A 16558-nucleotide genomic window follows, 5' to 3' on the forward strand; every position below is an offset into this window, starting at 1 on the left:
AAGGGAATGCCTAAATATTTTATTCTTTTTGATGCCATTGTATGTAATTGTTTTTATAATTTTCTTTTCAGATTGTTTATTGTGAGTGTGTAGAAAAAACAACTGATTTTTGTCTGTTGACTTTATGTCATACTACTCTGCTGAATTCATTTATTAGTCCTAACAGGTTTTTTGGTGTGGAATTTTTCGTGTTTCTACATAAAAGATAATATAATCTGCAAATAGAGATCATTTTACTTCTTTTCCTATGTTCATGCCTTTTATTTCTTTTTCATGCCTAATTGTTCTGGTTAGAAACTAGTATTTGTTGAATAGAAGTATCAAAAGTGGGGATTCTTGCTTTGTTTCTGTTTTTAGAGGAAAAGCTGGACTATTTTTATGAGGTTTATTTCTCTTGCAAAATGAAGCCTCTGATGTCACTTCTCATGACATGAGAATGACACATTTAGTAGAGTTCTCTTTGCTCTCTCTCTGATCTCTGTTAAGCTTATATCAATATTCATGTGCTAGGCTTCACTAATTACTGGCATATAGCCCTCTTATTTACTTGGGGCATAAATTGTTCTCATTCTCATCAGTTAAATTTAGGTCCCTTTACCCTCCTACACCATTGGTCGGAATGTAAATTGGTACAACCACTATGGAAAACAGTATAGAGGTACCTTAGAAAACTAAATATAGATCTACCATATGACCGAGTAACCCTACTCTTGGGCATATATCTGGACAAAACTTTCCTTGAAAAAAACATATGCACACATATGTTCATTTCAGCACCATTCACAATAGCCAAGACATGGAAACAACCTAATGAATGGATTAAGAAGATGTGATATATATATACACACACACACACACACAATGGAATACTACCCAACCATAAAAAAGAACAAAATGATGCCATTTGCAGCAACATGGATGGAACTAGAGACTCATACTAAGTGAAGTAAGTCAGAAAGAGAAAGACAAATACCATATGATATCACTGATATCTGGACTCTGATATACGGCACAAATGAACCTTTCCACAGAAAAGAAACCCATCGACTTGGAGAACAGACTTGTGGCTGCCAAGGGGGAGGGGAAGGGAGTGGGATAGACTGGGAATTTGGGGTTAATAGATGAAAACTATTGCCTTTGGATTGGATAAGCAATGAGATCCTGCTATATAGCACTGGGAACTATATCTAGTTGCTTATGATGGAACATGGTAATGTGAGAAAAAGAATGTATATATGTATGTGTGACTCTGTCACCTTGGTAGAAAATAGAACACTGTAAGCCAGCTATGATGGAAAAAATAAAAATCATTAAAAAAAAAAATTAGGTCCCACAGTTCCTGTCGTAGCACAGCGGAAACAAATCCAACTAGGAACCATGAGGTTGCAGGTTTGATCCTCGGCCTCGCTCAGTGAGTTAAGGATCTGGTTTTGTGGTGAGCTGTGATATAGGTTGCAGACATGGCTCGGATCTGGTGTTGCTGTGGCTCTGACATAGGCCACAGCTCTGGCCCTATCCTGGGAACCTCCATATGCCGCTAGTGTGGCCCTAGACAAAAAATAAAAATAAAAAATAATTTTTTTTAATTTTAAAAAATATAAAAGAAAATTAGGTCCCTTTTCAGGATAGTTTTTGAGACCAATATTTCAGATTTGTTTTGACCTTAAGGACAGTTTTCTTAGCTATCTTGCCCTAGGTATTTCTGGGAAATTAGCTGGTTTTACATTGTAGCTTGTTACTGCTTTTGTGAAACTACTAGACTTGTGTGAATTGCTTACCACCCAGATCTTCAGTGTTTTCAGGAGTGACCTTAGGCTTGAACTTCCCTGCCTAATCCCACTTCAAATAAAATCAGTTCCTTTGGGGAAGCTTCTTACTGACTCCTTCACCCCAGGCAGAACTTCTGGGTCACTGTTCTGAAGTGGGAATGGAGACTGTGGCCCACTTCTCTGAGAATGACACCTCTGCTTTGTGAGCAGGATAGTGGCCAGGGGAGGTAGTCTCTGGTGTTCTTGGTTTGCCCTTCTTGACATGAACTTTCATCCCTTGAGCCCTGAGGAGAGAGCAACCAGTTCTCAAGTGTTCTCAACCTGCTGTGCCTATATAGAGTTTTTCACTGTATGAAGGGTGGCTGGGTGGAAGAAAGGGATTTCCTGACTTTTTGGCTGTATACATGAGGAATTTAACTTTTGCAACATGGAGCTGGGGGAAATGGGAAATTCTGGTGACCTGCCCTTCTGGTGAGAAACCATATTCCTTTTTTTTTTTTTTTTTTTTTTTTTTTTTTTTTTATTTTTTTTTTTTTTTTATTAAATTTTATTTTATTTTCCCACTGTACAGCAAGGGGGTCAGGTTATCCTTACATGTATACATTACAATTACAGTTTTTCCCCCCACCATTTCTTCTGTTGCAACATGAGTATCTAGACATAGTTCTCAATGCTATTCAGCGGGATCTCCTTGTAAATCTATTCTACGTTGTGACTGATAAGCCCAAGCTCCCGATCCCTCCCACTCCCTCCCCCTCCCATCAGGCAACCACAAGTCTCTTCTCCAAGTCCATGATTGATTTTCTTTTCTGAGGAGATGTTCATTTGTGCTGGATATTAGATTCCAGTTATAAGTGATGTCATATGGTATTTGTCTTTGTCTTTCTGGCTCATTTCACTCAGTATGAGATTCTCTAGTTCCATCCATGTTGCTGCAAATGGCATGATGTCATCCTTTTTAATGGCTGAGTAGTATTCCATCGTGTATATATACCACATCTTCCGAATCCAATCCTCTGTCGATGGACATTTGGATTGTTTCCATGTCCTGGCTATTGTGAATAGTGCTGCAATGAACATGCGGGTGCATGTGTCTCTTTTAAGTAGAGCTTTGTCCGGATAGATGCCCAAGAGTGGGATTGCAGGGTCATATGGAAGTTCTATGTATAGATTTCTAAGGTATCTCCAAACTGTTCTCCATAGTGGCTGTACCAGTTTACATTCCCACCAACAGTGCAGGAGGGTTCCCTTTTCTCCACAGCCCCTCCAGCACTTGTTATTTGTGGATTTATTAATGATGGCCATTCTGACTGGTGTGAGGTGGTATCTCATGGTAGTTTTGATTTGCATTTCTCTTATAATCAGCGATGTTGAGCATTTTTTCATGTGTTTGTTGGCCATCTGTATATCTTCTTTGGAGAAATGTCTATTCAGGTCTTTTGCCCATTTTTCCATTGATTGATTGGTTTTTTTGCTGTTGAGTTGTATAAGTTGCTTGTATATTCTAGAGATTAAGCCCTTGTCAGTTGCATCATTTGAAACTATTTTCTCCCATTCTGTAAGTTGTCTTTTTGTTTTCTTTTGGGTTTCCTTTGCTGTGCAAAAGCTTTTCAGTTTGATGAGGTCCCATGGGTTTATTTTTGCTCTAGTTTCTATTGCTTTGGGAGACTGACCTGAGAAAATATTCATGATGTTGATGTCAGAGAGTGTTTTGCCTATGTTTTCTTCTAGGAGTTTGATGGTGTCCTGTCGTATATTTAAGTCTTTCAGCCATTTGGAGTTTATTTTTGTGCATGGTGTGAGGGTGTGTTCTAGTTTCATTGCTTTGCATACAGCTGTCCAGGTTTCCCAGCAATGCTTGCTGAATAGACTTTCCTTTTCCCATTTGATGTTCTTGCCTCCCTTGTCAAAGATTAATTGACCATAGGTGTCAGGGTTAATTTCCAGATTCTCTATTCTGTTCCATTGGTCTGTCTGTCTGTTTTGATACCAGTACCACACTGTTTTGATGACTGTGGCTTTGTAGTATTTCTTGAAGTCTGGGAGAGTTATGCCTCCTGCTTGGTTTTTGTTTCTCAGGATTGCTTTGGCGATTCTGGGTCTTTTGTTATTCCATATAAATGTTTGGATTGTTTGTTCTAGTTCTGTGAAAAATGTCATGGGTAATTTGATAGGGATTGCATTGAATCTGTAGATTGCTTTGGGTAGGATGGCCATTTTCACAATATTGATTTTTCCAATCCAGGAACATGGAATATCTTTCCATTTTTTTACATCTTCTTTGATTTCTTTGATTAAGGTTTTATAGTTCTCGGCATATAGGTCCTTTACCTCTTTGGTTAGGTGTATTCCGAGGTATTTGATTTTGTGAGGTACAATTTTAAAAGGTATCGTATTTTTGTATTCCTTTTCTAATGCTTCATTGCTGGTATACAGAAATGCAACTGACTTCTGAATGTTAATCTTATATCCTGCCACTTTGCTGAATTTATTAATCAGTTCAAGGAGTTTTGGGTTTGAGTCCTTAGGGTTTTCTAGGTATAGAATCATGTCATCTGCATACAGTGACAGTTTGATCTCTTCTCTTCCTATATGGATGCCTTTGATTTCTTTTGTTTGTCTAATTGCTGTGGCTAAGACTTCCAAAACTATGTTGAAGAGCAGTGGTGAGAGTGGGCATCCCTGTCTTGTTCCAGATTTGAGTGAGAAGGCTTTCAGTTTTTCCCCATTGAGGATTATATTTGCTGTGGGTTTATCATAAATGGCTTTGATTATATTCAGGAATGAGAAACCATATTCCTTGAAAGGAGATTGGGGAGAAAAAGAATCTCATCTTCTTCACTGTATGTGGTGGAGGGAATGGGCCATGGCTCAGGTGCCAAAGAGTCTTATTCTTACTGAGGTTTGTTACATTTTCTTGACTAAATATGCAGTGACTTTTGATGGAAAGCCTGCAGTTAGGCTGGGTGTCACAATTTAAGGAGAGAGTCCTCTGCAAGACTACTTCAATTCAGACACCAGCTGCTATGGGCCAAGGGGGGTGGGTTTCCAGGACTATCCTTTCTTCTGACCAACTGGCTATAAATTCAAGGCTTCCCATTATCCTTTAGATTTAATAATTCACCAGAATAACTCACAGAACTCAGTAAAGTCTTATGATTATAGTATTGTTATAGCAAGAATGATTCAAATCAGAACCAGCCAGAAAAAGAGACACATAGAGTGAGATCTGGAGAGTCCCAAATACAAAGCTTCCATTGTACTCTTTCTGAGGTCCTTTTCCGTGGTGTCAGAAATGTGTCGCCCTCCCTACCCACTGATGTGGAGATGCTCTGAGCATTGCCAGCTAAGGGAGCTTACTCAAGTTTTCAGAATTGTGCGATTTTTATGGGCTTTCATTTCTTAGGTATAATTGATTGAATCATTGGCTGTGAGGGTGATAACAGTCTTCAACCTTCCTCCCTTCCTCAGAGGTTGGCCTGGTATCACATGACTCAAAGTGCCAAACCTCTGATCACATGGTTGGTCTTTCTGACTTGGCCCTTGCCCATTCTGAGTCCCCTCATTAGCATAAGCTCTGATGTGATCCAAAGGGTGCATCATGAATAACAAGGATACTTCTATTACTCAGGAAAGTCTAAGGGGGAGTTCCCATTGTGGCTCAGTGGTTAACGAATCTGACTAGGAACTCTAAGGTTGCGGGTTCAATCCCTGGCCTTGCTCAGTGTGTTAAGGATCCGGCGCTGCCGTGAACTGTGGTGTAGGTCGCAGACGCATCTCAGATCCCGCGTTGCTATGGCTCTGGCGTAGGCCGTTGGCTACAGTTCCAATTCGACCCCTAGCCTGGGAACCTCCATATGCCACAGGAGCGGCCCTAGAAAAGGCAAAAAAAACCCAAAAATAAATAAATAAATAAATAAAGTCTAAGGATTTAGAGACTATGTCCCAGGAACTGAGGACAAAGTGCAGCCAAATTTTTTATTACATAGGAAAATATTTTATTTGCTGTATGCCCTTAGAACAATTTCCAGAGACTTAAAAATATTTTAAAATTAATATTCTCTAGTTATGGTTGTTGTTGAGGTGAGTCCATAGATCTACCCATGTCATCATTTGGAAGTAGAATGTCCTGCTTTTTTTTGATTAATGTTTGTAAGGTATGTCTTTTTTTCCTCATCCTTTTACTCTCCATGTGCCTATGTCATTATATTCGAAATGAATTGCTTTTAGCAGCATGTAGTTGGGTCATAGTTTTAATCTACTCTGTCAATGTCCTTTTAATTAATATAGATCATTTATTTTTAATGTAATTATGTATATGTTAGGGCTTAAGTCTGCCATTTTATTTACTTTTTCTGTTCTTTCGTTTTGTTTTCTTTTTCTGCTGTGGGTTATTTGATCACTTTTTAGAATTCCATTTTTATTATCTGGAGTGCTTTTGAGTGTATCTTATTGTATAGCCTTTTTCAATGGTTGGCTTAGATATTATTTTAAGCATACTAAATTTATCAGTTTACTGATAATATTTTACAGATTTGAAGTGTAGAATTCTTACCTCCCCTTAAGTCCCTTTACCTCCTTGTGGCTCAGTGGTAACAAATCCAACTAGGATCCATGAGGACGCAGGTTCAATCCCTGGCTTCACTAAGTGGATTAAGGATTCGGCGTTGCCGTGAGCTGTGGTGTAGGCCGGCAGCTGCAGCTCTGATTCAGCCCCTAGCCTGGAAGCTTTCATATGCCTCAAGTGCAGCCCTAAAAAATACAAAAATAAAATAAATAAAATCTCTGTCATCTCAGTGTTGGCATCTTTTGATTTTTTCCATTCAATTTGAGATCTTTTGGTTTTCATATGACTAACAATTTTTGATTGAAATCCGGACATTTTCACATTATATTATGAGACTCTGTTGTTTAAACCTTCCATTTCTACTGTGTGTGTGTGTGTGTGTGTGTGTGTGAGAGAGAGAGAGAGAGAGAGAGGGACATTACTCTGGCTTGTGGAGGGAGAGGTGCCACCTGTTACTGTTAGTTGGAGATGACTCTAGTTTCTCACTCTGCCTCCATTGATGCCCAAGGTGGAGGACTCCTTGTTACTGCTGGATGGAGTAGGAATTCTTGTCCCTTCATGATCTTCACTGACACTCCAGCAGGGATAACCTTGTTGCCACTAGGTGATGATTAAAGTCCTGACTCTGCACTGTTCCTCTTCTGATGCCACTCATTACTGCCAGGAGGGGGTAGAAGTCCAGGCTCCCTGTGTGGTTTCTGCTGAAACCATGGGATGGGATCAAAATCTCAGCTCCCTACTACTATGCCGCCTCCCATCCTGCCACGGTGTCTAGGGGGGCCTCATTACTGCATGGTGAGCGTGAAAGCCTGTGTGCCCATTTGGCCTTTGGTGCACGGGTAAGGGTAGGATAACAGTTTTTTTTTTTCTGTGTTTAGCTGAACTGAAGTGGGTTTTATCAAAGTTCTCTGTCTTATTAAACTGTTCCTTTCCTGTTCCTAAAAAATAAATTTATTATTTTCACAAGGAAGTTTAAAAATTGGATAAGTACTTAATATCTGTATGATTCAAATCAGCTCATTTTTATTCATAATGTGGAATCTGTCATAGCTTTCTGAGTAATATATGGTCTAATTTGCAACAAATTGTTAAATCAGAATTAAATTATATAAGGAAAACTAAAAGAAAGTGTTACGCGGTTTAATGTCTTTCATCCTAAAGCTGTGTTTTCTCTGTTGTGTGTGCTAACCTAAAACTTGAAATTGTCTCACAATAAATAGAATTATGATACTGGCCAAGCACATTTTTTTTTTCACATCTCTCCCAAAAGGTAGTTTCACAATGAGAATCTTTTTTTTTAAAGTAACTTCTCCCCAGCTCCCTACCTCTGTCTTTCCTTTTATGTACTATACTACTCATGAAAGACTCTGGTTTATTGAGGCTGGAAGAGAGATCTGAAATGAAGGAAACTCCTCATATCAAGTTCAGTATTTTGACAATTTCTCTTCTTTGTCATGGTGTTGAAATATTTCATGAATCCAGAATTCCCATTGTGGTGCAGCAGAAATGAATCTGACTCGGAACCATGAGGTTGCAGGTTCGATCCCTGGCCTCGCTTAGTGGGTTAAGGATCTGGCATTGCTGTGGCTGTGGTGTAGGCCAGCACCTCCAGTGAGACACCTAGCCTGGGAACCTCCATATGCCACAGGTGTGGCCCTAAAAAGACAAAAGACCAAAAAAAAATATTTTTTTTTTCATGAATCTATATGCATAGAACTTAAATGTACAGGTGATTTTTTTGTTTAGTAATTGAACAATAGTTACATGAGTTGACTCCAGAGCCCCCGCTGCCTGGTTCCAGTCCCACTGCTTGCCACTTGCTGGCTGTAACTTGGAGCGAGTCACATAACCCCTCACATAACCCCTCTGTGCCTCAGGGCCTTAACGGGACTGATCATAACCCCTGCTTCACAGGGTTGCTGCGAGGGTCACTGAGCTAATGCATGCAAAGCCTGATGTCTGCTAAGGACTCTATGAGCTTTAGCTGTAATTACTACTGCCTTGTGAGCACCCTGTAACAGATGCTCAGTATGCTACCAGAGGAGTAGTGTAGGGTGGTATTGGGGCTGCTGTGTTAGGCATTTCAGGGTGTGTCTTCCTGCTAAGGGATTGGTCATTTGTGTCATACGGCAGACTTATATAATCTATTTTTTGGTCTTTTTTACAGTCTTAGGGAGGTAATCACTAATGGCTTCTTTGTGTGTGTGTGAAGAAAGATAACTGATGAGAATGGTTTTTTTGTTTTTTTTGTTTTTTTTTGTCTTTTCTAGGGCTGTACCCACGGCATATGGAGGTTCCCAGGGTAAGGGGTCTAATCGGAGCTGTAGCCCCCGGCCTGCACCAGAGCCACAATTCCAGATCTGAGCCATGTCTGCAACTAACGCCACAGCTCACAGTAACGCCGGATCCTTAACCCACTGAGCAAGGCCAGGGATCGAACCCGCAACCTCATGGTTCGTAGTCGGATTCATTAACCACCAAGCCATGACGAGAACTCCAAGAATGTTCTTTATTTTACCAGTAGTGTTTTTATCCCGTTTGAATAAACTGGTTATTGAACATGACTCATTATGTTTACAAGCTGCTCTCAAACCTCTTTATCATTGCAAATGTGTTGTCTTCCTCAGTAGAAATAGTCCATCTTTAGAGTTCTATCTTTATTGATAATATTGAGCCTTGAACACATGTCTTCTCCAGAAGCCAGCTAAGTGAGACCTTCTTTACTATTAAGATAAATGACGAGTTTATTCACCATATGTGGCAATCCAGTAGGTTCTTTCTTGGGTTCCATGTGCTCTCACCTACTGAATGACCTCACATACTTCCCTGGCAGAGAGCAGAGTCCCAGCCATGGGGACCAAAGACCCACGAGGTCCTCCCTTACTCTCACAGAACCAATGGTCAAGTGGCCAGAGCCTGGGGAGCCAGGGAGGGCAAGGCAGTGGTCAGAGCGCAGACCTCTAGGAGTACGCATGGCCAGCCTGGCCCTGCTGATCCTCAGGGCCATCCAGGCACCATGCCACCTCCTCTCTACCTCCGTGTCTCGGAGCTGCCTTGTTCTAGGGCCTCTGTGCTGGGAGACACCCAGAGCAGCATAGTGGTACTTTCAGGTAGTTGGGTTTTTAAAGCTTTTTAAAATTGTAAAAATAGTACAGAGGGGTTGTGTGTACCCATCACTCAGCTTCTCCCAATGGTGACATCTTCCATGATCATAATATATTATCAAAACTGGGAAGTTGACACGGGTACAACACAGTGAACTAAACTGCAGACCTTACTTGGGTTTTTGTGAGTTCTCATATAGATGATTTTTAAAAAGTCACTATCAGACTGGTAAATCTTATTGTTCTTACTCTTCCTTTTCTCAAATTTCCTATTTTGAACCAGCAGTTTATTTTCCAGGTTTTAAGAATTTTTTTAGGAGTTCCCATTGTGGCACAGCAGAAGTGAATCTGGCTAGGAACCATGAGGTTGCAGTTTGATCCCTGGCCTCACTCAGTGGGTTAAGGATCCGGTGTTGCCGTGAACTGTGGTGTAGGTTGCAGACGTGGCTCGGATCTGGCATTGCTGTGGCTCTGGCATAGGCCGGCAGTTGTAGCTCCATTTGGACCCCTAGGCTGGGAACCTCCATATGCCGCAGGAATGGTCCTAAAAAAAAAGGGAATTTTTTTTTTAGTTGTAGTTTTTTGGAAACTTACAAAATTTACTGAATAGATTTAGGATAATGATGAGATGCTAGGGGAGGTGGACATAATGTATTCTATCTGGCTGCCACTTGAAACTTTGGACAAGAGAAGATTTTTTGAGAACAACAACAAAAAAGAATCTGTTTTGCCAGTAACAACCAAGTAGCTTTTCCGATAATCCAGTTCTGAATCAGCAGGCACACATTTCCCCAAAATGGTGTGTGTTTTAATATAAAGATGTCAGTCAGGAAGCAGGACTCTGTCTTCAGAGATAGTACTAAATAAAATGTTCTGTCTCATCAAGTAAGGAATAAAATTTTGAGGCATCAGCTTTCAAAAGATATGCAAATAACTGACTTTCTTCTTAAGACCAGGTGGGTCATCCATGGTGGTAGCTACGTAGAAGCAGAGTCTACCCACAGATGCTAATAGATCTCAATCTGAAGAACCTGTCCCCCTTTTTTGCTCCTTCTCTCATTTACCAAAATATTTTACCTCTCTGTGAATTATAATTTTGTTATGAAAAACTCACTGTGACAGAAGTAGGTCTCAGTCTAACAGTATTGTGGCAAGAATTCAAGCTGACGTATGGAAACACAGGTATGATTTTTCTCTCAAAGCTTTGGTATAAAAAGCAGCAGGTTCATTTTATTAAGCAGTAGCTATGTACTCATTCCATGGACTTGCATGAAATCCCTCTTTAAAGACTAGCATTAACCACTTGGACCCAGTGAAGGGACATTGTCTTTCTTGCTACGTTGGCTTGCCCTGTTGTCCTGCAAGCCCTGATACCATTTAACTACTCATTGATGTTCATCAGCCTCTGGAAGAGTCATGACATTAGTGAACATGGAAAGGCAAGGATCTGCTGAGTTTTCTTATCTCTGTACATATGATAAAAACCTTTTAAGAGGTCTCAATTCAAAGTGTTGTCTACAGCTCTTCTGATAAGAACTGGAACTCCATGAAAATGCTGCAGGAGGCTTTTTGTGCCAGAGGGTTCCTAATGGGGAAGACAAGTAAAAAGGGCACTGTGGCCTGGCATTCCTCATTTATAAGATGTCACAGTCCCTGGCAAGTTTGGGCATTTGAAATTCCATGTGAACATCATATAATTTAGGGAGATGTCGGTGAGGCCATCTCTGGAACATCTAAGAACAGTCAGGATGACGTGGCTCAACCGTAGAGCCATCTGGTAAACCTCAGGCGTGGTGTGCACTTCCTGGGTTAAACCTAGGTGTGTGGAACCGGCTAGACATTGGATTTCACTTCCTACTTGTTCTTCTAGAAGGCCATTTAATATAATGTTTAAATATCCAGGCTCTGGTGACAGACTGCCTGGTGTTAAAATCTAGCATTTGCTAAATCATTATCCATACAACCTTGGCTAGGTTTCTTGACTTCTCTGTGCTTCTCTGTGCTAATATAGAGACATAAAAATCCATTTCACACGGTTGTTGGAATTAAATGAGATCATGCATATAAAGCACTAGAAGAGTGCCAGTGTTGTATCTGCAGGGTAGCTGTGTACAGTGATTACAGATAGGTGTATTAAAGGCAAAATCAGAAACAAAAGATAGATGATGAGAGAATGGATTCAGGACATCTTCAGAGAGAGGTTGAAATATAACAGATGCAACAAGCCTGAGCAAGAGAATACCTTCCAAGTCCATGAACAAGACTGAGGTCACAGCCACAGGAAAGAAGACATGAGCCCATGGTGGTCAAATGAGAAAAAGTTTGTCTATATAGGAATCAAATAAATGTAAATTGCTATAACAATGAAATGTAGAGTGGCAGTAATTAATTTAGAGTAACTAAAACCTGTTTCGACAGAAGTGTCAGAAAACAGATTTAGTCACACACTGCTAATAGAAGTATACATTTTTGGGGGGCCACGGCCTGGGGTCACCCCATGCCACAGTAGTGGCCCAAGCCATGGCGGTGAGAACATCAGATTCTTAACCTGCTACACCACAAGAGAATGCCCATAGAGTAAAAAATTGGTATTGTTTGTCAGGAGTCAGTTGAAAGTCCTTAAATATGTATACCTTATATTACTCTTTGACTTTCCTTTTAGGTCTTTACCCTTAAATTTACAACAGGAAGAACCTAAACGAATTGTGACCAATCCAAACACCGTTACTAGTATTCATGTTGAAAATCATTCGGCACTTGATCACATAAATCCCCATGTATCTTCCACTCTTTCAGTGACTCTTACATTGGTTAAGCTCTATAGAAAGGTATCTTCTTTATGCATGGAAAAAGTCACTTCAGGCTTTGCTGCAGAATAAGGGAGCCTGAACACTGCATGAGTTCTTATACTGTGATGTAATGCCTCTTTTGAGTGTTGGGAGAGCATTTTTGTAGCTTTATAATATTGCTATTGGCAAGCCTGTTACTGCTGTACAGTAACAGCGCTGAAATAATGCTGTTAGTTTCTGGATTTCTTAAACTGAGGGTAGAGTTTAGAGCCATACATTAAGTTATACTTTAAATAAGAATTACATACAGTGTTTGTGCAGGTAGTGAAAAAACAAACAAAAAAATACGACGTTTCACTTATCAAATTGGCAAATATTTTTACACCTTTGTTGAGATATAATTGAAGTATAATAAATGGCACGTAATGTGTACAGTTTGATTAGCATTGACATAGGACTGTTTTATTTCACTTCTGACACCAAATGTGTAGGGATTTTCCTCCCGTACCAACCAATTCTCCGACTTTCCAGGCACTGACAGGGTGTTGGGCAATTCAATTCTGACACTACCTACCCGGAGTTAGTGCAGACCCCACAGATTAAGGGCTCAGTCCCACAAAATGCCCCACTTCAGATGCCAGTCACAAGTCTCATGTCACCAGCTATACTCCTGACCAGCAGGCTATAAATTCAGGGGGGATCCCACAACCCCTTTCTCAAGTTTGATAATGTAGTAGAACAGCTCACAGAATTCAGGAAGATACTATCGCTGGTTATTATAAAGGATATAAAAATGAAAAACCAGATGACGTTCAGAAAAGGTCTGGAGCACAGAAGCTTCTGTCTCTGTGGGGCTGGGGAGCACCACCCTTGCGGCACGTGGGTGTGTTCAAAACTCAGCAGCTTTCCGCCCCTCCTCATTCAGGGAGTTTGTGGAGGTTCCATTACATTGACAAGATTGATTAAACCGTTGGTCACTGATGATAGAACTCAAATCTTCAGCCCCCCTCACCTCCCCACATATCAGTGGATGGGGCTTAAAAGCACATTTTTTTTTTCTGTTTTGGTATTAGATATTGTTATTTAAAAAAAAAATCTTTGCCACTTATCTACACTAACAGAGAGCAGTGGCAAAGACTTTTTTAATAATGTCTAATACCAAAATAGGAAAAAGAAACTTTCCTATGAATATAGAAGTGTGAAATTGGCACACCCATTGGAGTTGTGCCAACTTGGAGCAGTATGTTAGTGTCAAAAAGACTGAAATACATATTCTTTGAACTACTTCTAAGTTAAGGAAATCAATTTTTGTGTGAATAATTACAAAAAGCGTATATCACTGTATTGTTTTAATTGCAAATAAGAGAGAAATAAATTAGTGTCCAGAACTGTTTAAGGAACAATTCACATAATGAAATTTTAAGCTTTAAAATTATTAATGGAAGTATATTGTTTTATAAATGACAAAAGGATCATATTTCTGTTTTAAGTTATTTTTTTAAGTTAACAAGTGTATAGGAAAAAAGACTAAACACATATTTTTAAAGTAAAATGTTAAAAGTAGTTTCCTATGGCTAGTGAGATTTATTTGCATTTTTTCCAGTGCATATGTTTTTTAAAAAAATTTTGTTGAAATTTTTCCTGATTATAAAGCTAACACAAAGGCGTAAAGTAAATCTATAAAATAGGGTTGCTATATTATTTTAAGCTATATGAATTATTTTTAAAAAATTTTATAGTTGATTTATATGTTAATTTCTGCTGTACAGCAAAGTGATACATATATATTTTCGTATACATACACATATATTTGTATTCATGTTCTTTTCCATTATGTTTTGTCAAAGGATATTGAATATAGTTCCCTTGCTGTTTATCCATTCTATACATAATAGTTTACCTCTGCTAATCCCAACTCTCAGTCCTTCCTTCCCACTCCCATGGCAGTTACACGTCTCTTCTGTATATATCTGAGTCTGTTTTTGTTTGATAGATATGTTGATTTGTATATATTTTAGATTCTACAGATAATTGATATCATATGGTATTTGTCTTTCTCTTTCTGACTGACTTCACTTATAATCTCTGGCTCTATCCATGTTGCTGCAAATGACATTATTTTGTTCTTTTTATGACTGAGTGATATTCCATTGTATCTATATACCACATCTTCTTTATCCATTTGTCTGCAGATGGACATTTAGGTTTTTTCCATATCTTGACTGTTGTGACTAGTGCTGCGATGAACATAGGGGTGCATGTATCTTTTTGAATTACAGTTTTTGTCTGGGTATATGCCCAGGAGTGGGATTGTTGGGTCATATGGCAACTCTATCTTAATTTTTTGAGGAACTTCCATACTGTTTGCCGTAGTGGTTGTGCTAGTTGAGATTCCCACTGACAGTGTAAGAGGGATCCCTTTTAAGTTATTTTTAAAAACCAACTCCTTTGTGTTTTAATGCCATCAGGATAAGCCCCAGGAGCTTGACCCCTCCTGCCTCCTCCTTCCCCTGCAGCACTTCCCACCGCCCTCTCTAGGCTCAGAGTAGTGTTGGGGGGGTCTCTGCATTTGCCCCTGTCCCCATCTGCCTTTGGTTTTCTTACTCCTTGGCCCTGTTCGCCTCATCCCTTGAAATCTGCCATCAATACTATCTCCAGGAAGCCTGTCCTGAGCAGCTAGCACTTTTTCTTTCCCATGTGCATTGCTCCCTAACCCATCTCTGCAGAGGCACCTACCACATTCTGTTATTCATCCCTTTCACCTTCCTCTTCCAAGAGGCTGAGGGTGCCTGGAGGTCTTGGTTAACACAGTGCCTAGAACCTACTAGCAGTAGGAGTATAACTAGTGTGTGTGAGGGGTGAGTGAATGAATGTGTGTGTGTGTGCATATGTGTGTGTGTAAGAGACTAAAGAACAGAAATAAAGATCCGATGGGGTTGGAGTTCCCATTGTGGCACAGTGGAAACAAATCTGACTAATAACCATGAGGACGCAGGTTTGATCCCTGGCCTCGCTCAGTGAGTTAAGGATCCCACGTTGCCATGAGCTGTGGTGTAGGTTGTAGATGCGGCTCAGATCCTGTGTTGCTGTGGCTGTGGTGTAGGACGGCAACTACAGTTCCAATTTGACCCCCAGCCTGGGAACTTCCATATTTTTCAGCTATGGCCCTAAAAAGGAAAAAAAAAAAAAAAAAAAAGGAAAGAAAGATTTGATGGGTTCAAACAGGCCAGAATACTGGAAGAAGTGTGACTGTGTTTGCATGGCCGGAGCATGGGGTCTTCATGAAGATTATGGTCGAATAGAGAGGTAGGTAGGAAGCCAGTCACTAAGGGCTTCCCGTGCCATGCTGAGGAGTTGAGATTTTATCATGTAAGTGATGGGGAGCCAGTAAAGACCTTAAAGTAAGAGAGTGACTAGCCTGAGCATTTCCCAGAATATTAGGTGTTATTAATGTTATATGAACAGCCCGGGTACGAAATAAATTTAGGAAATCCTGGGTTGAACCAAGTTGGATAGATTTCTTTTCTTCTGGACGTCTCAGAGTCTTTACTTTGCTAATGTGCATTTTTAATCCTCCAAAAGGGATGTTTGTGTGTGATGTAATTTGAGTTATTTCCCTGATTTATTCATCACAGAACCCTTTTTTTGGAGACTATGCTATAGAACACATCTTGGGGAAGTGGACACAGGGGAGACCTGCAATGGTGAGGCGTCCCAGTGATTGTTGCACCAGTGCTGGGGAGAAACACAGAGGCCCAAAGCAGGAGGCTAATGGGAAAGGGAGAGGCAGGATCAAGGGAATTCACTCTTGTCTCTCAGAGCACATTCTTCAAAACTGGTGATTTGTCAGTAATTTTAAAAGATAAAATCATGGAGTTCCCGTCGTGGCGCAGTGGTTAATGAATCCGACTAGGAACCATGAGGTTGCGGGTTCGGTCCCTGCCCTTGCTCAGTGGGTTAACGATCCGGCGTTGCCGTGAGCTGTGGTGTAGGTCGCAGACGCGGCTCGGATCCCACGTTGCTGTGGCTCTGGCGTAGGCTGGTGTCAACAGCTCTGATTCAACCCCTAGCCTGGGAACCTCCATATGCCGCAGGAGCGGCCCAACAAATGGCAGAAGACAAAAAAAAAAAAAAAAAAAAAAAAAAGATAAAATCATGATGTGATCCAAGATATTAGAACAGGCCTTGTGAAATGTGGTCTGAAACACCTCTGAGACAAGTGGGACTCAAAGGAAAGTGCTTCTTTTATATGTTTATAACACCACCAACTGACGACACAGCCCCAGCTCCCACCTCCTGATGTCAGAACCAGGTGTGGCCCAGCCTGAG

At 40.3% G+C, this 16558-nt stretch overlaps 1 protein-coding gene across 54 annotated transcripts in view; it reads left to right on the forward strand.

Moving 5' to 3' along the window:
• Positions 1 to 16558, forward strand: part of STAU2 (staufen double-stranded RNA binding protein 2) — a 319371-nt gene that overhangs the window by 161979 nt on the left and 140834 nt on the right.

Source organism: Sus scrofa, chromosome 4 (genome assembly GCF_054392235.1).
Source record: "Sus scrofa isolate SSC_HxYL_T2T_F1_AM1 chromosome 4, Sscrofa_HxYL_maternal_Yorkshire_Landrace_v2.0, whole genome shotgun sequence".
In the NCBI taxonomy this organism is placed as follows: Eukaryota; Metazoa; Chordata; class Mammalia; order Artiodactyla; family Suidae; genus Sus; species Sus scrofa.